Source organism: Pelophylax lessonae (assembly GCF_965119305.1).
Source record: "Pelophylax lessonae genome assembly, chromosome: 12".
NCBI classification, from domain to species: Eukaryota; Metazoa; Chordata; class Amphibia; order Anura; family Ranidae; genus Pelophylax; species Pelophylax lessonae.
In genome coordinates, this window is record NC_138779.1 from 148,171,837 (window position 1) to 148,196,687 (window position 24,851).

Genomic DNA, 24,851 nt, shown 5'->3' on the forward strand with positions numbered 1-24,851 from the left:
ATTGAAAGTGATTGGCTCAAATCCTGGAAATATGATGTTGCTACTTTACTCCACCATATATATCGGCATAGAAAAAGCACGCTTTTTATTTTAAACAGGAGTTCATGAAATATGCTCGACGAATGAAAGGTCCACCTTCTGAATTCATAGATCATTTCTTATTCATTGAAGCAATGGTACAGCTTCTATATGTAGCTCTACCCCCGATGGAGCCGCTTGGTAGAGTGGGTTCTCTGTTCCTTACCTCCAATCTGTACACAACCTCAACCCCCTCTAACACTTCAGTTTGAGCAAATAGTGACTGCTGTATCGCTGAGAGCACAAAGATATGTACTCAGCACACAATTACAATTCATTATATGGAAGTAAACAAAACACCAGTTTGGTTAGAATTAAAGAAGTTTGTTCTATTGCAACAAATTAAAGTATATTTAATATGTAGATATAGGAACAGTTAGAATGTAAGTCTAACACAATTCTCCAATTCTCCAAAAAAAAAAAGCGACTATGTGATAGTTATTTAAAATATTGGTGTATACAATTCGACAAATCTATACCTGATAATCTGCAAATCAGCCTTAAACAATGGCACTGATAAACAGTAATAGCAACTATAGTAAATATTGCAAATAACTTCCTGCAATCGGTATACTGTGCTGCTTTGAGTACACCCTTTATAAAATGTTATGCTAGTATATAAGCCTTCCTACAGAGGTACAGCTTACTCTGGGAGACTAACGTTCTTATAGAGCAGCTATTTAAAGGGGCAGTCCTTTGTATTATTTATCTGGCTAAGGTTGGGTCCCAGTCTTTAAGGTGGTGCACAAAAGTACAGTCCAGTAAACTCTGCATGCAGTTGGTAAGGCTGCTAGGTAGAGATGAGCCAAACACCCCTCAGGTCAGTTCGCGCCAGAACTTGCAAACATCGCAAAAGTTTGGACCCAAATGCGAAGGCGGTTTTTTTGAAGGCTTACAGTATGTGCAAGTTATTGGCCAAAAAAAAGGGTATGAGGGCTGGATACTGCCCTGGGGGACATGTACCAATGCAAAAAAAACTTTTTTAAAAAGATCCTTTTTAGGAGCAGTTATTTTAACCACTTCCATACAGAGCAGTTACACCCCCTTCCTACCCAGACCAATTTTCAGCTTTCAGCCCTCTCACACTTTGAATGATAATTACTCAGTCATGCAACGCTGCACCAAATCAAATTTTTTATCTTTTTTTTCACACAAATAGAGCTTTCTTTTGGTAGTATTTAATTACCACTGGGTTTTTATTTTTTGTGATAAAAGTGAAAAAAGTGTGAACATTTTTGAAGAAAAAAAACATTTTGTTTTAGTTTCTATTATAAAATTTTGCAAATAAGTAATTTTTTTCATAAATTTGGGCCAAAATTTATACTACTACATATCTTTGGTAAAAATAGCCCAAATTAGTGGTTATTATTTAGTTTGTGTGAAAGTTATAGAGTCTACAAGCTATGGTGCCAATCATTGAAAATTGATCACACCTACAGTAATCACACCTGATGTACCGACGGCCTCATTTCTTGAGGCCCTGAAATGTCAGGACAGTACAAATATGTAATGTTCCGGTACCTTTGGTACCCTAAATTACTCTTTTCACAAGTGTATGCGCCCCACCATTCTCTTTTGGAAAGGTGCGCATACACCTTTAAGACTGAAGCTGTCATCACTCAGCGCCGGACTAGATGGCTATTTAAATCGCCGGTTCTCACTCACATGTGTTCGTTCAAACACCCTTACCTGGATACTAACTTGGCTTGAAGCTTTCGTGCTTGCAAGCATACCTCGCTGACGGAACCTCGCTGCGCTGATCCCTGCATCCCGCTTCCGGATCATCCGCTCCTCCTGAACCAACCTTCGGCTGTATTGCTATTAGTGCTAAGTACCCCGCAGGGGAACCCTCTATAAACTTATACTAAGCTTACACTATCTAGCTCTGCATAGTAAAGACTATTTATCACATCTGCATATCTAGATTGCTAGCTCTTAAGACTACTGCTACTTATTCCTGCACTGTGTTGATCTCTCTTGTATGTCCACCTGCTACTCTGTCATCTGCTACCATACATGATTGCTAAACCTACCTGCATCCATCTGCTACTGTCTTACCTTCAAGTGTCTGTCACCTACCACCTCCACTCAACCTGTCTCTTAAATCTTCATCACTGTGTTACTACATACATAAAGTCACTCTAGGAACCAGCTTGTTGAGTGTGTGTATTTACTAGCTGAATTAAGACCTTCCACACATGATGAGTCATTGAGGTTGGGAATGGTATCTCAGCATCTCTCTTACATGACTACTGAAGTGGAATATTTCTGCAGCTGAAAATCCACACCATACATGAAACGCAGGAGCGTTACAGATTGAACGAACCCACAAATGGATTCAGCAGAAATAACCACTCAGGTGACACAATTAAAACAGCAAGTAACTGCGTTAATACACGCACTTGCTGAATTAAAAGAAGACAATCAGGCTCTGTCGCAGCAGGTAATTAGACTGACACAACTTACCTCTGCTCAGTCCCCTGAACCCAAGATAAATCCCCTTTTGGTATTTACAGGCGATCGCAAAAAATTTCGCGAATTTAAAAAGGCATGTGAGTTACTTTTTTTGCTAAAACCTCGTACCTACCTTACTGATCACATTAAGGTTTGTACTATTATTTCTTACCTAACAGGCGATCCTCGAGCCTGGGCAGACTCTCTTTTTGAGAAAAACGACCAGCTTCTCAACTCCTATGCCTTGTTCCTAGCAGAACTCACTAGCCTATATGATGACCCCAATAGGCAGAGTACTGCCGATCTTCAATTAAGATCCTTGAAACAAGGAAGGAGGCCTGTAGAAGACTTTGTCGCGGAATTCAAGAGATGGACCCTTGATTCAGAATGGAATGATGCATCTCTGAAAACCCAATTTAGGTTTGGCCTATCAGAAGCCGTTAAGGACGAGCTCGCCCGAGCGGATCTACCAAAAACCCTGTATGCATTAATACAACTCAGTATTACCATAGATAGAAGACTACGAGAAAGAAAGGCTGAGAAAATGGGAATGCCATTATCCGTTTCCTCTCGGATTCCGGCCGTTAACCCCGTTCCTATGGAGGTAGGAACCATACGCCCACCGCTATCAACTATGGAAAAAGCCAAAAGACGATATGAAAATCTCTGCTTGTACTGTGCATCCCCGGATCACAAGATAAATGTCTGTCCCCTAGTCAACAAAAAGAGGGGTGAGTGTTCACATGTCCTCCTAGGGGGATTGACAACTTCATTCACTAACCCTTACATTTTTGTTTGTTTGACATTACAGTGGGACCAGAACAGGATTACTACTAAGGCCATGATTGACACAGGATCTTGTGGAAATTATATTGATATATGTTTTGCTGCTTCAAATAAAATTCCTATTATTTCTAAACTTAAACCTGTCTCAGTAAGTCTTATTACCGGTGTTCCGTTATCCTCTGGTCCAATCACCGATCAGACACAAGCACTTCTAGTCACTATTAACGAGTCTCATAGGGAGACTACTACCTTCGATTTAATACCTTCACCCCACTTTCCCATTGTGTTGGGACTTCCCTGGTTACACACACACCAACCAACCATAGATTGGAAGGAACGGTCATTGGCCTTCCTCTCTTGCTATTGCGAGGATACGTGTAACCTCCCGTCTTCCGGGAAGATTCTGTCTATGGTGACAGATGAGATGGCACCACTATGTTATCAGGATCTTTCTGAGGTTTTTCTTGAGAAAAATGCTCAAGCATTACCTCCTCATCGAGACTATGATTGTAGCATTGATCTACTCCCAAATAGCAAATTGCCGTTCGGTCATGTTTATCCTCTTTCACAGGATGAACTTTCCCATCTCAAAACCTATTTGGATGAGAATTTGGAAAAAGGTTTTATTAGGCCTTCCACTTCTTCCACAGCAGCAGGACTCTTTTTTGTTCGCAATAAGGACTCAAGTCTCAGACCTATCATCGACTACAGGAAATTGAATGCTATCACAATAAAAGATCACTATCCTCTACCGCTTATCCCTGAGCTCATTGAGCAGGTGCGTGGAGCTACCTATTTTTCAAAATTGGACCTGAAAGGAGCATACAATCTCATTCGAATCCGTGATGGAGACGAGTGGAAGACTGCATTCAGAACCAGATACGGATTGTTCGAATATCTTGTGATGCCATTCGGGCTATGCAACACCCCTGCAGTTTTCCAACGATTTATAAACGATATTTTTAAAGACTTACTAGATGTCTGTGTTGTGGTATATCTGGACGATATACTTATATATTCACGATCCCTGTCTGAACACATAAGACATGTAAGACTTGTACTATCGAGATTGCTTGCACATAACCTTTATGTGAAACTGAAGAAATGCTTGTTTCATAAAGACGAGGTACTCTTTCTAGGCTACATCATATCCAAAACAGGAATCGAGATGGACATGAGTAAAATATCCTGCATTCAGGATTGGCCTACACCAACCACACGCAAGGCGCTACAGCGATTCCTGGGATTTTCAAATTTCTACAGGAAGTTCATTAAAAACTTTTCTGCTATTGTGAGACCCCTCACACAGCTCACTAGCATAAAAAAAACATTCAAATGGTCAGAAGAAGCCAATAAAGCTTTTCACTTGTTAAAGACAAGGTTTACTTCCGCTCCCATATTACGCCATCCAGACCCATCCCTCCAATACATTCTGGAGGTAGATGCGTCAAACATGGCAGTAGGAGCAATACTCTCCCAACGACTAACCCACACTTCACCACTTCATCCAGTCGCCTTTTTTTCTAAATCCCTAAGCAGTCCCGAGATAAATTACCCCGTGGGTGAAAAGGAACTGCTTGCTATAAAATTGGCTCTGGAGAATTGGCGACATTTACTCGAAGGCACCCAATTACCAATAATTATATACACGGACCATAAAAACCTCCAATATCTTCAGACTAGCAAAACTCTCTCGCACCGACAGGTACGATGGTTACTATTCTTTCTAAGGTTTAACTTCCTAGTGACTTACACACCTGCAGATAAGAACAAAAAGGCGGATGCACTATCATGACTAACTGAAGAAAACTACTTTGAAATCCCTTCCGTTCCTATAATACCTCACAAACGCATTATTGGAGTTGTCCGTTCCTTGAAAGAAGAGGTTTTGCATGGTATAAGTTTGGATTCACCCCCACCACAACTAAATACTGATGCAGAAGGCTTCCTCTACTACAACGACAAACTTTACATACCACCTACCCTACGCACCAAGATCTTGGAATTATCTCATGATGTGCCTACGGCAGGACATATGGGTATGACAAAGACTCTTAATTTGATTTCCCGGCAATTCTGGTGGCCTGACATGAAAACATCTATACAAAAATTCGTCTCTTCATGCAATGTCTGTGCCAGGTCCAAAATTGACACTACGAGACCATCCGGTCTACTATGCAGTCTACCAATACCCCAAACTCCATGGGAAGTTTTGTCCTTGGACTTCATCGTAGAATTGCCTCTTTCCAAAGGATTTAATACCATCTTGGTGTCAGTGGACCATCTGACAAAGATGGCACATTTCATTGCTATTCGCAGACTACCTTCGTCCAAACAAACGGCAGAACTCCTGATGAAACATGTCTTTAGATTACATGGTATCCCAAAAACTCTTCTGTCTGACCGTGGATCCCAATTTATTTCTAAGTTCTGGCAAGAACTATGTCACATACTACGGATCGAGCGGAAGCTCACTTCTCCTTACCATCCGCAGACCAACGGACAGACTGAAAGAGTCAACCAATGCATCGAGCAGTATTTACGTTGTTACACTTCTTACCAACAGGATGATTGGGTGGATCTTCTCCCTCTGGCAGAATTTGCCTACAACAACGCAACCCACAGTACAACCAAGCAGAGTCCATTCTACTTGAACTATGGGTTTCATCCCTCTATTCTTCCACCACGCATCCTTCCTTCAAACAACCCAGTAGCCTCAGACTATCTTACCCAAATAAAGGATTCTCTGGGTTTATTAAATACTACCATTGCACACGCTCACAGTCAACAAAAGAAGTACTATGATCTTCGCAGAAGACCTTCTCCACAGTACACTATCGGGGACCTCATTTGGCTCTCAACAAAAAATTTAAGACTGAAGATCCCTAGCAAAAAGCTTGGACCTCTGTTCTTGGGACCTTTCCCAATCAAAAAACTTATTGGAAAAGCTGCAGTACAGCTTACATTGCCAATAGACCTAAAAATCCATCCCATTTTCCATGTGTCGCTACTGAAGCCCCATGTTCCGGACCAAGGAATAAGGCCTAATATTCCACCTCCGCCTCCTGTACAAGTTGAAGGTGGAGAAGAATACGAGATAAAAGAGATTCTGGATTCTCGTATCTACAGAAGAAGACTTCAGTACTTGGTTAGATGGAAGAACTATGGGCCCCAAGACGACACCTGGCTAAACACCTCTGAAATACATGCCCCTAGATTAATCCGCAATTTTCATGCGAGATACCCAGACAAACCAGCTCCAGAGGCCTTCAGGAGCCGGCCTTAAGGGGGGGGTATTGTAATGTTCCGGTACCTTTGGTACCCTAAATTACTCTTTTCACAAGTGTATGCGCCCCACCATTCTCTTTTGGAAAGGTGCGCATACACCTTTAAGACTGAAGCTGTCATCACTCAGCGCCGGACTAGATGGCTATTTAAATCGCCGGTTCTCACTCACATGTGTTCGTTCAAACACCCTTACCTGGATACTAACTTGGCTTGAAGCTTTCGTGCTTGCAAGCATACCTCGCTGACGGAACCTCGCTGCGCTGATCCCTGCATCCCGCTTCCGGATCATCCGCTCCTCCTGAACCAACCTTCGGCTGTATTGCTATTAGTGCTAAGTACCCCGCAGGGGAACCCTCTATAAACTTATACTAAGCTTACACTATCTAGCTCTGCATAGTAAAGACTATTTATCACATCTGCATATCTAGATTGCTAGCTCTTAAGACTACTGCTACTTATTCCTGCACTGGGTTGATCTCTCTTGTATGTCCACCTGCTACTCTGTCATCTGCTACCATACATGATTGCTAAACCTACCTGCATCCATCTGCTACTGTCTTACCTTCAAGTGTCTGTCACCTACCACCTCCACTCAACCTGTCTCTTAAATCTTCATCACTGTGTTACTACATACATAAAGTCACTCTAGGAACCAGCTTGTTGAGTGTGTGTATTTACTAGCTGAATTAAGACCTTCCACACATGATGAGTCATTGAGGTTGGGAATGGTATCTCAGCATCTCTCTTACATGACTACTGAAGTGGAATATTTCTGCAGCTGAAAATCCACACCATACATGAAACGCAGGAGCGTTACAAAATACCCCCCAAATGACCCCTTTTTGGAAAGTAGACATTCCAAGGTTTTTAGTAAGAGGCATGGTGAGTTTTTTTAAGTTGTAATTTTTTCCCACAATTCTTGGGAAAATGAACAAACAACTTTTTTTTTTTTACACAAAATTGTCATAATAACAAGTTATTTCTCACACGCAGTATATGCATACTTGCAATTACACCCCAAAATACATTCTGCTACTCCTTTTGAGTATGGCAATACCACGTGTGTGAGACTTTTACACAGCTTGGCCACACACAGAGGCCCAACATTCAAGGAGCACCATCAGGTGTTCTAGGAGCATAAATTACACATTTCCTAATGACCTATCACACTTTTGAAGGCCCTGGAGCACCAGGACAATGGAATTACCCACAAAATGACCCCATTTTGGAAAGAAAACACCCAAACTTATATTCTATGAGGCATAATGAGTCCTTTTGAACATGTCATTTTTTTCCACAAATTTTTGGAAAATGTGGAAAGAAAATGAAAACGCATTTTTTTTTTTTACAAAGTTGTCAGTTTATAAGATATTTCTAACACATAGCATGTACATAGCAAAAATACATTCAGCTACTCCTCCTGAGTATGGCAATAACACATATGTGAGACTTTGTCACAGCATAGCCACATACAGAGGCCCAACATGCAAGGAGCACCATCAGGTGTTCTAGGGGCATAAATTACACATATAATTTCATTACAACCTATCACAATTTTGAAGGCCCTGGAACATTAGGACTAGGGATGATCGAACGGTTCGGGTCGACCATCGGTTCGACCCGAACATTGGCTGTTCGAGGTTCGGTCGAATTTAGAACTTTTTGCTGAAAAAGTTCGGAATTCGGCAACCAGAACCGACCAAAATGCAATGGTTCAGGAAATGGGCTTTAAAAGCCCGTGATTGGACCAGAACCATCAGTAAAAGCCAATTGAGGGGGCAGGAGAATGCTAGGAATGTGATTGGAGTGACTAGGGGGTCCATAGGCCAATCATTAGTGAATACGCCCCCCAGTATATAAGATAGTCCCAGCCAAATTCCTAGCATTGTTATACAGGGACATGGGAGAAAGTGGAAGCAGTTCTGTGACTTCTGTTACAAAGTGTCATTTAGCAATTTTTAGTGTGAGGAAAGGGATATCTAGTGTAGTTAGGGTGCTATTTTTCCACTATAGTTAGCTTTAATTATTCCGTTTCTGTAGGGAAAGTGTTAAGTGTAAGGGGACCGTAGTGTAGTGTAGAGTTAACTGACTGTGACTGCTATGGAAGGGGAGTGATTCTAACTGTATGGGGGCGAAGCTTGTGAAATGATCACAGAGACCTGTGATCCTATATAGAAAGATCACAGGAGCTCTGTGATCATTCCAGAGAGAAGAACGGTCAGTTGTGTTTACAACAGCTGACCGTTCTCTCTCAGCAGGGAACGATCGCGGGTGTCAGGCAGCAAACGGAGCCGCCTGCCCCATGCATCAGATTCCTCGCTGACAGCGGCGCACTTGCCCCCTAGCTTCAGGCGCGTGACCGATGTAGTCCTACGTCGGTTCATGCAGGAGGGCCAGCCTGCCACAGTATATATGTGGTGGGCGGTCCGGAACCGGTTAAAGTGATACTAAAATCTCATGTTTTTCTATTCCAAAATAACAAACATGTTATACTTACCTGCTTTGTGTAATGGTTTTACACAGAGCACCCCAGATCCATAGTTACATAGTTAGTCAGGTTGAAAAAAGACACAAGTCCATCCGGTTCAACCATAAAAAAAAAAAAAAAGAAACAGTATTGAAAACCCTACCATACAATCCCATATACACAATCCTATACCCGCTGTTGATCCAGAGGAAGGCGAAAATAAATCCCAGCAAAGCATGATCCAATTTGCTACAGCAGGGGAAAAAAAAATCCTTCCTGATCCCCCGAGAGGCAATCGGATATTCCCTGGATCAACTTTACCTAAAAGAAAAATTTTAGTACCCATTTATATTATGTACACCTAGGAAAGAATCCAGGCCTTTTTTAACCACCTCCCACCCGGGCCATTGTAAATATACGGCCGGGTGGTAGTCTCGTCCTTCTGAATGGACGTTCCGGAACGTCCTTCAGAAGGAGAGAGATTGCGCCGCCGCGGGCACGCGCAGCGGCGCGATCTCGATGTGCCTGTGTCCCTCGGACACAGAGCAACATCATTCGGCAGGAGGGCCCTGTGATTGGCCCTCCTGATCACATGACGGCTGTGTCCAATCACAGCCGTCATGTAATGTAAATAGAGCCGTTGTAACGGCTTCGATCTCTTCTCCTCCTGACAGATCCTGTCAGTGAGGAGAAGAGGGATGATCGGTGCTGCTGCGGGGGTGATCAGTGAGTATTTCTAATTACTCACTGATCACAGGGGGGGTCTGTGCTGGTAATCAGAACATTGATTACCAGTGCAGCCCTGGGGGGGGGAGGGGTGCCACTAAGCCACCAGGGATGCCCACCCATGACCACCAGGGATGGCAAGCAGGGCTCAGAGAGCCCCCCAGTGCCCTCCCTATCAGTGTTGCCCACTAATGCCATCTATCAGTGCTGCCCACCAGTGCCGTTATTGCCATCTATCAGTGCCGCCCACCAGTGCCCATTATTGCCCACCAGTGCTGCCTATCAGTTCCCATCAGTGCCCCCCATCAGTGCCGATCAGTGCCACCTATCAGTGCCGATCAGTGCCGATCATTGCCGCCCAACAGCGCCACCTATCAGTGCCCATCAGTGCCGCCAATCAGTGCCCATCAGTGCTGCCTATCAGTGCCCATCAGCGCTGCCTATCAGTGCCCACCAATGCTGCATATCAGTGCTATCTATCAGTGCCACATATCAGTGCCCATCAGTGCTGCATATCAGTGCTACCTATCAGTGCACATCAGTGCTGCATATCAGTGCCACCCCATCAGTGCCACCCCATTAGTGCCACCCCATCAGTGTCTCCTCATCAGTGCCTGTCAGTGCGGCATCATCAGTGCTCATCAGTGCAGGAAAAAACATATTTATTTACAAAATGTTATAACCTAAACAAAAAAACTTTTTTTTTTTTCAAACTTTTCAGTCTTTTTTTATTTGTGCACCAAAAAAGAAAAAACCTGACGGTGATCAAATACCACCAAAAGAAAGCTCTATTTGTGGGGAAAAAAATGACACAAATTTGGTTTAGGTATATCGTTGCATGACCGCGCAATTGTCATTCAAATTGCAACAGTAAATTGCAACAGGAAGGGGGTTTAAGTGCCCAGTATTGAGGTGGTTAAAGCAATCTAGTGAGCTAGCCAGAACCACCTCTGGAGGGAGTCTATTCCACATTTTCACAGCTCTTATGGTGAAGGAACTTTTCTGTATTTGGAGACGAAATCTGTTTTCCTCTAGACGTAAAGAGTGCCCCCTTGTCCTCTGTGTTGACCTTTAAGTGAACAACTCAAACCCAAGTTCACTATATGCACCCCTTATGTATTTATACATGTTGATCATATCCCCCCTTAATCTCCTCTTCTCAAGAGAGAATAAATTCAGTTCCTCTAATCTTTTCTCATAGCTGGGATTCCTCCATGCCTCTTATCAGTTTGGTTGCCCTTCTCTGCACTTTCTCCAGTTCCCCAATATCCTTTTTAAGAACTGGTGACCAAAACTGAACTGCACATTCCAGATGAGGTCTTATTAATGATTTGTACAGAGGAAAAATGATATCTCTCTCTCTGGAGTCCATGTCTCTGTTAATACAAAAAAGGACTTTGCTTGCTTTGGAAACAGCAGCTTGGCATTGCATGCTATTATTAAGCTTATGATCTACCAGAACAACCAGATCCTTCTCCGCTATGGATTCCCCCAGTTCTACACCACCTAGTATGTATGATGCATGCATATTCTTAGCCCCCAAGTGCATAACTTTACATTTATCAACATTAAACCTCATTTGCCACATAGTTGCCCAATGAAACAGTGCATTGAGGTCAGCTTGTAAGTTGGAGACATCCTGTAAAGAAGTTATTCCACTGCAAAGCTTGGTGTCATCTGCAAAGACTGAAATGGTACTCCTTTCATCTGGTCCCGAGCAGCTCCGTGTGTCTATTCAGACTCTCTCTCTCCTCATTGGCTCACTGACTTTGATTGACAGCAGTGGTAGAAAATGTTGCTGCATTGCCATCTCAGCCAATGAGAGTCCTTGGCAGCTGAGTCTCTCCTGCAACATCACTGGATAGAGATGGGCTCAGGTAAGTATTAGGGGGCTGAGCGGGATGCTGCACACAGAAGGATTTTTATCTTATTGCATTGAATGCATTAAGATAAAAAACCTTCTGACTTTAGAACCACTTTAAGTGAGGTGATTAATCACTTCCCGCCCGCCCTATAGGCAAATGACGGCGGGAAGGTGGCTGTATTATCCTGACCGGATGTCATATGACGGTGGCAGGATAATGCGCTCTGCGCCACGGCGATCGGTGATGCGCCGTGTCACTCTGACACACCGCATCTCCGATCTCGGTAAAGAGCCTACTGACGTAGGCTCTTTACCATGTGACCAGCTGTGTCCAATCACAGCTGGTCACATAGTACACAGGAAGAGCCGTTGATCAGCTTTCCTTAGTTCGTGCCTGACAGGCACAAGTAGAGGAGAGCCGATATGTGGCTCTCCTGACAGGGGAAGGGGTCTGCACTGGTAATCAGAGCATTGATTACCAGTGCAGACCCTTTGGGGGGGTGCCACTAGAACCACCAGGGATGCCCACCCATGACCCCAGGGATGCCCACTCATGACCCCAAGGATGCCCACCATGGCCACCATAGATGGCAATCAGGGCTCAGGGAGAATGCCAGTGCCCTCCCCATCAGTGTTGCCTGCCAGTGCCCTCTTCATCAGTGCTGCCCACCAGTGCCCATCATTGCCATCTATCAGTGCCACCCACCAGTGCCCATTATTGCCCACCAGTGCTGCCTATCAGTGCCCATTAGTGCACATCAGTGCAGCCCATCAGTGCCGATCAGTGCCCATCAGTGCCATCTATCAGTGCCCATCAGTGCCGCCTGTGAGTGTCCATCAGTGCCCATCAGTGCCGCCTATCAGTGCCCACCAATGCTGCAGATCAGTGCTACCTATCAGTGCCACATATCAGTGTCCATCAGTGCTGCCTATCAGTGCTGCATATTAGTGCCACCCCATCAGTGCCTCCTCAGCAGTGCCTGTCAGTGAGGCCTCATCAGTGCTCATCAGTGCTAGGAAAAAAACGTATCTATTTACAAAATTGTATAACATAGACAAAAATTTTTTTTTTTTTCAAACTTTTCGGGCTTTTTTTATTTGTTTAGCAAAAAAGAAAAAACCTTGCATTGATCAAATACCACCAAAAGAAAGCTCTATTTGAGGGAAAAAAAAATAACATAAATTTGGTTTAGGTACAGTGTTGCATGACCGCGTAATTGTCATTCAAAATGCAACAGCACTAAAAGCTAAAAATTGGTCTGGGCAGGAAGAGGGTGAAAGTGCCCTGTATTGAGGTGGTTAAAGTGAAGTTACACTAAAAAATGTAAGCACTTTCAGCAGCTGATTTAACCACTTATAGAGTATGCAGCTCTGTTCATTTTTAATCCTTGCCTATGTTCCAGTTTAGGCAGGTGATTTAACCACTGCCCCAGGTTTCATATTATAAGGTGGTTCATTTCTCTTGTAGCACCCTATGGAGTCACCTTTGCATGCAGGGACTACAGTTATGTCTCCCCATACTTTGTTCCTCAATAGAAACCCACAGACCCATAGCCTAGAATGGCAAGGCACTCCCCTACTATTCCCTCCTTCTCTCCTCTCCAGACTGCACTGTTCACTTTTAGCTCTTTCCTGTCAAGACCAGAAGTTTTGGGAAGCAGATATGAGAGAACCAGAGCCTACAGCATTGAAAGTTGTAAGCTGAAAGCGTTGGGGTAAGAATTTTACTAGTTTATTGGGTAAGGTTTATAAAAAAAACAAAACAAAAAACAGAGGGTTTAATACTACTGTATTTTCTGGCGTATAAGACTACTTTTGAACCTCAAAAAAATCCCCCAAAAATGGGGGGGTCGTCTTATACGCTGAGTATAATATCTCCAAGGTAACCTAAGAATAAGTATTACTGGTAGATGAAAATTAGGGGGGTCGTCTTATACGCCGGAAAATACGGTACTTTTAGTTCAAATATATCCCAAATAGAAATTCAATTTGAACAATACAATTTCCTTTATAGTCATTTGACACCAACCACAGTACACTATACTCCTACCTTAACTCCAAACTTTTTGAGATGGGGGACATCTATAAGCAAATGTATGTAGGCATAGGACACACCCCTTGCCACAACCCTTAAAGAAGAATTATGCAAAATTTTTTTTTAAAAAGTCACTTTTTTTTTTTTTACCACTACTCTTCCTTTATATTGGCTTTTGAAGTTTACAAATGCAAAAATGAAGAATTTGGATGAATTTTTTAGCACTGTGAAACACTTTTTGAAAAATAAGTAGTGCATTTTATATACAACCATATACTGTAGATTAGACCAAAATGAGGGACCAATGAGGAGGAAAGAGAGACAGTGGGACTTTGTTCTAAATCAGGGACAGTCCCTTGAAATCAAGGACAGCTGGACGGTATGCTTCTACTACTGTATATACAGGTAACTTTGGTTTTCCCTTTCTCATGAATATAATAATTCCCTTTCAGCAAACTTGAAGTTAAGCTTTAGGAAACGAAGATTAGTGTAAACAGTTTTACCTTCCTCAAGCTTGAAAGGTAAGTGGCTCTGTCTACAAAGCAATCACCAATAGTCACCTAGTAACGCAGAAGGACTCAAGAATTATGCCTTTTAGCTGTTCCTCATTTTAGGTTTACATAAAATTACTAAAAGCTGTAATCAGCAACCTTCTTTTATGCACAAAGGAAACAAATTTAATTCTTTAAAATGTTTCTAATCAACCTGAACCTAAAATGTTTTCCATTTTTGAGCTAGAAGAACAGCTTAAGTATTTATCCTTAACCATTCTATCTTTGGCCTGGCAACAGAAGTCAATGCACAAGAGAAGGTTACATATATTTCAGGACACCCACAAACACCCAAGGGCATTTGGATTGCTTATGTGTCATTTTTATCCACGAGGAGGGTGCACAGATATTACAGCTCAGATTGTTTAAAGAATCATGTCTATGTCCATGGAAATGGAGGAGAGAGGAGTTAAGCAGCCCTGGGCTCACAGGAAGGTGGCTTCTCCTTTCAGTGCATGGCTGAGAGCTGGAGTCAGCTGTGCTCATCCTACCACTGAAAGACAACAACAAGAGAAGGGCGCACAAACCTTGTGCATTACCACTAAAAAGTTTATTCAAATCGAAATGGGTAACGTACATTTTACTCACAAACGTTGGATGTATACATGCATGTAGGAAATAGGAACCAATCGCCTCCAGAACACTTCTCTGCTGCTGGATGGTGTGAGTGGCGATTTTGGCTCTGAGGAAGAGGATTGTCCCTCAAAATGCATAAGCCAAGCCAGGTCTTTGTGGACGCAATCATGCCATCCAGCAGCAGAGAAGTGTTCTGGAGGCGATTGGTTCCTATTTCCAGAGTTGTATAAAGTACTCGAAAACCCATACTTGAGTAAAAGTACAAGTGCTCGATCAAAAAGTGACTTGAGTAGAAGTGGAAGTGCTGGATCAAAAAGTGACTTGAGTAGAAGTACTAAAGTATTCAACATTTTTTGTATTTAAGTATTGCAAGTAGTTTTTTTTTTAAATTTTGCTACTCAAGTACTGAAAGTAAAAGTACCAGTAGTTTTGAAAAAAAAATTGCTACTCAAGTACTGAAAGTAAAAGTACAAGTACTGTGTTATGTAGTTATTAAAGAAAGAAGTCAAAAGTTTGAACATCATATTGTTTTTTATTATTTCAAATGCAGCTTTTATTTATACATACAGTAGCATTTATTTTCGTATGCGCTGATAATACACATGTTTTGAGCTTCATGAAACCTGCCATCTGCTGTTCTGGCAGTGGTAATTTTTAGAATAGTAACGGGTAACTATGCAGCACAAAAAAAAAAAATATTGGAGTAGAAGTATTGAAATCATTGAAAAAATGTAGTGAAGTAAAAGTGGAATTAGGAGAAAAAAATTCTACTCTAGGAAAGTACAGATACCGCCTTTCGGTACTTAAGTACAGTAGTGAAGTAGTTCTACTTAGTTACTATACATCTCTGCCTATTTCCTACATGCATGTATACATCCTATGTTTGTGAGTATAATGTAGGCTACCCTTTTCGATTTTAATAAACTTTTTAGTGGTAATGCACAAAGTCAGTGCGCCCTTCTCTTGTTGTTGTCTTTCAGTGTTTTTAGATACCCTTGGTCCTGAGGGGGCAGCAAGACCATCTATCTGTTCTAAAAAGACTATTCAGACCATTCACCTTCCCGCATACCACTTGAGCACAGGAGAGATACTGTTTTTGGTGCTCATCCTATCCCCAGCCTGGCACAGCAGTAAGTACTGGAAGAGCAGTGCAGAGAGAAGTAACTGACAATCAGACTTTGATCAGACTGAAAGCTCAATGATCAAGGGTCATGTGAGTGCTCAGTTTGCAGTCTTTGAGCCAGCATGGAACAGCTGCAGCATGGAAATGAGTATGTACTGTAGGTTTATTTTTTTTTATAGGCCAATACTTCTAGATTAATAGCCATGTAATTTATTTTTCCTGAAATTGTTTCTTACTATGATTTTTGCCTCCTTGAAATGTCACGTATGAGCTCCAGAACCTTCCTCCTCCCCACACCCCCCCTCACTTCCATTTGCTTGGAATGAACAGTGCAGTTTAGTTACGGTCATGTATAATGCTCAATGGACACTACATGGCCTGTAGCCCATAGTCCATCTCAGGAGTGAGCACAAGAGGGTGGCTACATACCTATATATTGTGGGATTTAGGAGAACCAACCTAGCCACCCTCTAACAGAAAGTCAGCTCATAGTAGCAAAAACTAAGCAACGTTTTACCACCCCCAACCACTCTGCCTTATGCTGCAAAAGTAGGGAGTACATATGCTGCAGATGTGATGCTTTGCAGTATCCCCACTGTCACGTATATATTATATACAACACTTAATATTAAATTAAAGCATTTTTATCATGTGAGCAGATGTAAAGTAAAGTTGTGGCAGGCTATGGACATCAATCAATTATAAGTGCTTAGCAAGTATGGACATGTCTCTCAAGCTAGTGCTCCCTGATACAAAACCATGCAAATACTGGAATTTGATCTTGAATTGAACAGTCAGAGTGACTTGCTTTAAAGTTGTTTGGTTGACCTGCTCCCCCTCCCCATCTATTATAGCCCCTTTCACACGGCTTTTCCAATCAGGCACACCTGTCAGTTTTTCAGGCGGACCTGATCGAATGCTCCATGTACCTCTATGGGGCAGTGGATGTGAGCGGCAGACTTGTATAAAGTACTCGAAATTTCTACTTGAGTAAAAGTACAAGTGCTCGATCAAAAAATTACTTGAGTAGAAGTGGAAGTGCTCGCAGAAAAAGTTACTTAAGTAAAAGTACTAAAGTATTCAACATTTTTTTTACTTAAGTATTGCAAGTAGTTTTTTCAAAAAATTTGCTACTTAAGTACTAAAAGTAAAAAGTACCAGTAGTTTTGAAAAAAAATTTCTACTCAAGTACTGAAAGTAGAAGTACAAGTACTGTGTTATGTAGTTATTAAAGAAAGAAGTCAAAAGTATGAACATCATATTGTTTTTATTATTTCAAATGATTTATTCAAATGATTAACCTGTGTTTGTTAGTAGTTTCTTGATGCACTTTAAGCGCTGTAGCACCATTTATTTGTTTGTTTCATATTTTCTTTTTATTGGAAAGATTTGGTATAGCAGCTTTTATTATACACAGCCTTTATTTTCGTATGCGCTGATTTACAAATGACATTATACACATTTTTTTGAGCTTTATGCAACCTGCCATCTACTGTTCTGGCAGTGGTAATTTTTTTAAAAGTAACGAGTAACTATGCAGCACAAAAAAAAAAATACTTGAGTAGAAGTATCGAAATCATCGAAAAAATGTAGTGAAGTAAAAGTAGAAGTAGGAGAAAAAAATTCTACTCTAGGAAAGTACAGATACCGCATTTCGGTACTTAAGTACAGTACTTAAGTAGTTCTACTTCGTTACTATACATCTCTGGTGAGCGGTGATATCTCCGCTGACACCCGCTGCTCTCCGATCTGATCCCGCCGTGAAATGCAGACGGAAGGAAACCCTATTTTCTATCCGTCTGAAGGATCGGATCGGATAGGATCAGATGAAAACGGGCAGGCGGTCCAATATCATCCAATCCCCCATAGAGGAGAGTGGGGACCTGTCATCCGCCTGCTCAGCGGCAGTGTTAATTTCTTTGACTAAAATGTTTTAGTCGACTAAATTAACACAATTTTAGTCAACTAAAATACGACTAAAACTAAAACAATTCAGATGACTAAAATACGACTAAAATTTAAAATGGCATTTTAGTCATAAGACTAAAATACGACTAAAACTAAAATGGCATTTTAGTCTTAAGACTATAACTAAAACTAAATTGACCTCTGCTGGCCATTTTCAAATCGGAAACACAATTCCATCCAGAGCCTGTAATAATAGCACATTAAAGTTTAAACATGTATTGCTGCTGAAAACTAAAAAATTAAGAAAAAGGCTTTTCTTATATTTTTCCCTAATATTTAATGCTGGTAATATATTCAGGTAATATGTGCAATGACATTACAGCCAATGGAGTTTACAGTTGTTTTTTTTGTTTTTTTTGTATTTTAAAGTTGCACTTCGGTTTGTCAAAAAGCAATATTTCTGTTTGTTTATGAAACTTGGTTTGATTTATAAAGATGTTATATATCACAATGGCTAAATCTGTGTCTGTAGTGCGGGTTAAAACCTAATAATAACATATTATTAGATTTTTACTCCAGGAGTATACAATTCATTTGGAAATTCTAGAGAAATGTTTAAAAAATGCATTACAATTAACCTAAACCTATTCGATTTGTAGTTGACTAAAATGTATGAGATTTTAGTCGACTAAAATGTACTGGAGATTTTAGTCGACTACAATATGACTAAAACTAAAACAATTCAGATGACTAAAATACGACTAAAACTAAAATCGCATTTCAGTCAAAAGACTAAAATACGACTAAAACTAAAATGGCATTTTAGTCAAAAGACTATAAATAAAAATAAATTGAAAATTTGCTACCAAAATTAACACTGCTCAGCGGAGATCGGTGGATCCCCGCTTAGCAAATTTGAGTCCGCCGAGCGGAAAGCCCGTGTGAAAGGACCTTTTGTCTCTGCAGACTTTTCATCTCATTCTGTTTATAATCATGTGCAGTCTTCATGACAGGCTTTGGAAATGTAAAGAGTACCTGTCATAGGAGCTGATCTGCTCTAGCTGCGTGTTTTCTTAACAACCTACTAAACCCAAGATAATCCTGCACGTGCAAAAAAACTATAAACCTTAGTGACAAAAAAAAAAAAAAAAAATGTATAATAAAAACTCAAATCAAAGAACAGCAGCATCTAAATCACAAATCTGAGTAGGATGTGAAACAAGCTTCAGCCAAACAATAATTAAAAGTGTACTATACTTGTGCTACATTAATAAATCATACAATAAAAATGCATTAAACATGAACACAAAGACCAAATAATATACACTGATTTAGGTTATTTTTACCAACGATATGTAGCAGTATAACTTTTGGGCAAAATTTATGAAGAAACATTACTAATTTGCAAATCTGTATAACAGAAGCAAAGAAAAATGCTTTTTTTATACCAAATTTTTTGGTCTTTTTTTTTATTTACAGAGCAAAAAATAAAATAAAAAAACAGCAGTGATTAAATACCACTAAAAGAAAGCTCTACTTGTGTGAAAGAAAAAGTACAAAAAGTTTAATATGGGTACAGTAAGTACTGAGTAATTGTCATTCAAAATGTGAGACCGCTGAAAGCTGATTGGCCTGGTTAGGAAGGGGATATAAGTGTCCAGTGGGCAAATGGTTAAAAGCACTTCAGTGTCATTTCTGTCTGACTTGTTCCTCTGCTATCAGACAATTTTAGCTAAAATCAAGAAAAAATGTTGACAGGGGGAGGGACCTCCAGCTGATTGACAGCCTCAGATCTGTTCCTGTGTGCTGCGTGAAGGGGTGTGTCTTTTCCCTCCAATCAGCTCTCAGACCTCTCCTCATTGAGCTCTACAGAGTGTAAGGCTGGCCATACACTATACAATTTTCTTATTCAATTTCCTTTAGATTTACCTTAAACTATGTAGTGCAAGGGCCTGTCTGATTACATACAAATTGAAAGTGTTTAGGTTTGACCCTATATCACATGGTTTTGGTAAATCTAAAGCAAAGTTGAACAAGAAAATTGTATAGTGTATGGCCAGCCTAACTTTAGCTCTCCATCCCCTTTTTTCTGAACTCATAGACAATCTTTATAAATTCAGCACTTACAACAGATGTAGAAAAGAGAAGACTGCTGATAGACAGATATAACTTGCATAGGTGGACTCGTTTTAACTCTGTGTATCACGTGAGGATAGTCTCTTCACTGGGTATATGAAAATGTTTACAACCACTTTAATTATGCATCCCTAGCTCTCCCAATATAATCCAAAATCCTAAACAGCACTGTGACAACCCTATGCAGAGTACTAGACTAAACAACACAAAATACAAGACTTTGAGCACAGTTTATGCCCAATCTTTACCACTAGAGCAGGGATTAATGGTTCTATGGTCTAGACACAAGTTTGCTTTAAAGTCAATAAGATTTAACACTGAATGTTGAAAGACAAAGGTGTCACGCCTTGCAAGTCTCTGACTTTATAATTTTTTGCTGCCTGTTGATGGAAGGACATCTAAAGTAAAATATACTTTCTTTGTTTATTTCCTAATGTTTAACAGCAGAATTCTCCATGGCGTTCTCGCTCATATAAGCAGTAAATCAGTTTTACTGTTCCATGACTTACTTTTATTGCTTTAGAACATCTCATGCTGATGGTCTGATGACTTCATGAGATAATAATAATAGACTGGCACTTTATGTGTTGTTCATCTTTTTTTCTCCCCACAGCTTAATTTATTTAGGATCATATATAAAACATATATTACATTTTAGTAGTATGATACTCTTGTGGTGTTTAAAAATAGGATTTGTAAAGATAAATACGGTAGTCTTATTTCTAAAGAGCTTGTTCTGATACAACCCCGGAGAAACAAACCTTTCAAATAACTTAGGAATTTATCTTGTTACTGAATGCAGTTTTTATGTGTCTAAATTTTTGCCTGTCTGAAGGCTGGCAGGCATTTACATGGCAGCGGGTCCAGTGACTTATAGTGATGTCAGATCGGTGTTTCATGAGGTCCATGAGAACCTCTCTACTTAGTAGACTTGGCAGACTGTAAAGTATTAAGTTATTTTCAGCACAGAGTGAGAAATGTACATTATAGCTTTCAATGTATAAATACCTGTCTGGTGTTGGCCTGTTATTTAGTACCCTCTGCTGGTAAAATCAGGTATCACTGCATTTACAATGTGAGGCAATGATGTCCTTTAAATACATTATTTAAGATGGTGACAGTTTTACACTGCCCATATAATTGCAGATTAGTAATGACAGTCCCTGATGATTTTAGAACCTTAGTGACTTTAAGTACTTAAGTAACTGTTATTCACAGAGCCTTTTGAGAAGCAGCTATTCACTGATATGTTGCTGTGTGATCTAACAAATGTCCTTTACATCAGCCCTCAAAATTTCCACTCACCTGCTCTCATTTGGCGAGTGGAAAAAGATTGAGGGCAAGTGTGGGGCTGCCTGGGGGGCCGCTGGCAGACAGGGTTAAATGGGAGCTGTTCTCCCAGTGATCGGCCAGGGGAAGAGAGAGGGCAGGAAGAGGAGAGCCACCAGATCATCACACAGAGTGGGGATCACCCGCTGTGACAGCTTTGATTTGAATCACCTGGTGTCCCCGGTGCTCGCAGTCACACATCGTCCCACATCCTGGATTGACTGAGGATTGAACTGGACAGAGCACTGGTCTAATGCAGGGATGTGTGACTTCTTTTATAGAGCCGATCTAGGAGGCACGACTTTGTGTGACTGAGAGTGCCGGGAACAACAGGCAATTCAAATCAAAGCTTTCAAAGTGGTCGCTCTCTGTGAAGATCTGGTGGCTCTCCTCTTCCTGCCCTCTCTCTTTCCCTGAACTGATGAGGCTGTGCTGATAGGCATTTATGGGCACTGGTGAGGCTGCGATGATGGGCATTTATGGGCACTGGTGAGGCTGCCCTGATGAGCATTTATCGGCACTGATGAGGCTGCGCTGATGGGCACTGGTGAGGCTGCATTGACAGGCATTTATTTGCACTGATGAGGCTGTGCTGATGGGCACTGGTGAGGCCGCATTGATAGGCATTTATGTACACTGATGAGGCTACGCTGATGGGCACTGATGAGGCTGCATTGATGGGAATTTATGGGCACTGATGAGGCTGCGCTTATGAGCACTGATCAGGCTGCTTTGATGGGCACTGGTGAAGCTGCATTGATGGGCATTTATGGGCACTGATGAGGCTGTATTGATGAGTATTTATGGGCACTGATAAGGCTGCGCTTATGGGCACTGATCAGGCTGCATTGATGGGCACAGATCAGGCTGCATTGATGGGCACTGGTGAGGCTGCATTGATGAACACTGATCAGGCTGCCTTAATGGGCACTGGTGAGGCTGCATTGATAGTCACTGGTGAGGCGGCATTGATGAGCACTGATGAGGCTGCATTGATGGGCACTGATGAGGCTGCATTGATGGGCACTGATGAGGCTGCATTGATGGGCACTGGTGAGGCTGTATTGATGGGCACTGGTGAGGCTGCATTGATGGGCACTGATGAGGCTGCATTAATGAGCACTGATGAGGCTGCACTGATGAGGCAGCACTGATGGGGCCACACTGAAAATCTTCACTGATGATGCTGCATTGATAGGCAATTATAGGCTGCATTTGTGGGCACTAATGAGCACTGATAGGCTGCAATAATTGTCACTGATTGAATGAAGTTGTTGTTGATATTTATTTTTGTAACTTAATTCTGCATAAAAAATGTAATAGTGTAATTTAATGAGATTATTTATGAGAACGTGTTTAGGGGTGGAACTGGGGGCTGGGCAGGGTAGGGACTGGGTGGGGCAACTGGTGGCAGGTAACTCTTAAGACCTGGCTAGTAGCTCAGGACTTGAAATTTTGAGCCCTGCTTTACATAATCTCTCTAGTGTCAAGAGATTCCTAATTTTATAATGAAAACTACAGGCCCCTACACCTTATATACATCAGTGTTTTTCTTCTCAGCTACCCAGATGAGAAATATAAAAAGTTGATAACTATGTATTTAAAGAAAACCTATTGCAAGACTATTCATTTCAAAAACATCCTTCCCATAATCATATATGGTAATTTTACATGTGTTATGTTTCCTATAAAAACCTCTCTTGGTTAGACATTCAAAATACCTAAGACTGCAGCTCGGTACCTCCATCCTGGTGTAATATCAGCAGTCCAAATAGTCTCATAGCTGCCATTCAATTGATAAACGAAAGCTTTCCCATTTGCTACTCCCCCAGTATAAATGTATGTAGAAAGATGGGGGGAGGGGGTAGAGCAGCTTAGCTAGCCAGTCTTCAGATACTTCAAGAAGAGGAGAGGGCTATGACATGATAGGAGGAAGGGGGTCTGCTAAGGAATTGACGCTTCCTGAAGGTGTCAAATTTACTAGCAAATTCAAAGGTACAGTGGGTACGGAAAGTTTTCAGACCCCCTTAAATTTTTCACTCTTTGTTATATTGCAGCCATTTGCTAAAATCATTTAAGTTCATTCTTCTTCCTCATGAATGTACACATAGCACCCCATACTGACAGAAAAACACAGAATTGTTGACATTGTTGCAGATTTATTAAAAAAGAAAAACTGAAATATCACATGGTCCTAAGTATTCAGACCCTTTGCTCAGTATTTAGTAGAAGCCCCCTTTTGATCTAATACAGCCAGGAGTCTTTTTGGGAAAGATGCAACAAGTCTTTCACACCTGGATTTGGGGATCCTCTGCCATTCCTCCTTGCAGATCCTCTCCAGTTCTGTCAGGTTGGATGGTAAACGTTGGTGGACAGCCATTTTTAGGTCTCTCCAGAGATGCTCAATTGGGTTTAAGTCAGGGCTCTGGCTGGGCCATTCAAGAACAGTCACGGAGTTGTTGTGAAGCCACTCCTTCGTTATTTTAGCTGTGTAATTAGGGTCATTGTCTTGTTGGAAGGTAAACCTTCGGCCCAGTCTGAGGTCCAGAGCACTCTGGAGAAGGTTTTTGTCCAGGATATCCCTGTACTTGGCTGCATTCTGCCTTTACCGAGATGACCACCTGCACCCAGAGACACGATGCAAAACAGAATATGGTAAGTCTGTAATGGGGAAAAGACACCACAGGCACTACAAGAGACCACAAGCACTAATTCTTTGCCATCTGCTTGCCTTTTTTTGGGCACAGCTTTCATATTTCAGTTTTTTTTAAGGAAATTCAAAGATGTGCTTTATATACACTATATTACCAAAAGTTTAGGGACACCTGCCTTTACACTCACATGATCTTTAATGGCATCCCAGTCTAATGCCTAGTACACACGCAACGATTATCGGCCGACCGATCATCTGTCTTTTGTCCAGAGTGGTGTTTGTTGGTTGGAATGTGCTCTAGACTGCACATGAATTTTCTCGCCCGACAAAATCCTACTTCAGAAGTGATGTCATGTGTTGGTTTGCTTTCTTTGTGTTCTTTCTTCTCTGAGCATGCCCAGTCTTGCTCATTAGATTTTTCCCTGTCGAAATCTGTACTGACTGCACGAAAATCAGCCGTGTTTTGACGGCGGACAAAAATTTTATAGCCTGCACACCAGATTTTTTTCGGCCAAAAAGTCAGATTCGGTTGTCGGAAGCATCATACTAACAAGCCGAAAATCGGCAGATCGGTCGTCGGACGAAAATTCCCTGCCGATTTTCGACCCGTGTGTACGAGGCTTTAGTCCCTAGGGTTCAATATTGAGTTGGCCCACCCTTTGCAACTATAACAGCTTCAACTCTTCTGGAAAAGCTGTCCACAAGGTTTAGGAGTGTGTTTATGGGAATGTTTGACAATTCTTCCAGAAACGCATTTGTGAGGTCAGGCACTGATCTGGATAAGAAGGCCTGGCTCAGAGTCTGCTCTGTAATTCATCCCAAAGGTGTTCTATCAGGTTGAGGTCAGAACTCTGTACAAGCCAGTCAAGTTCCTCCA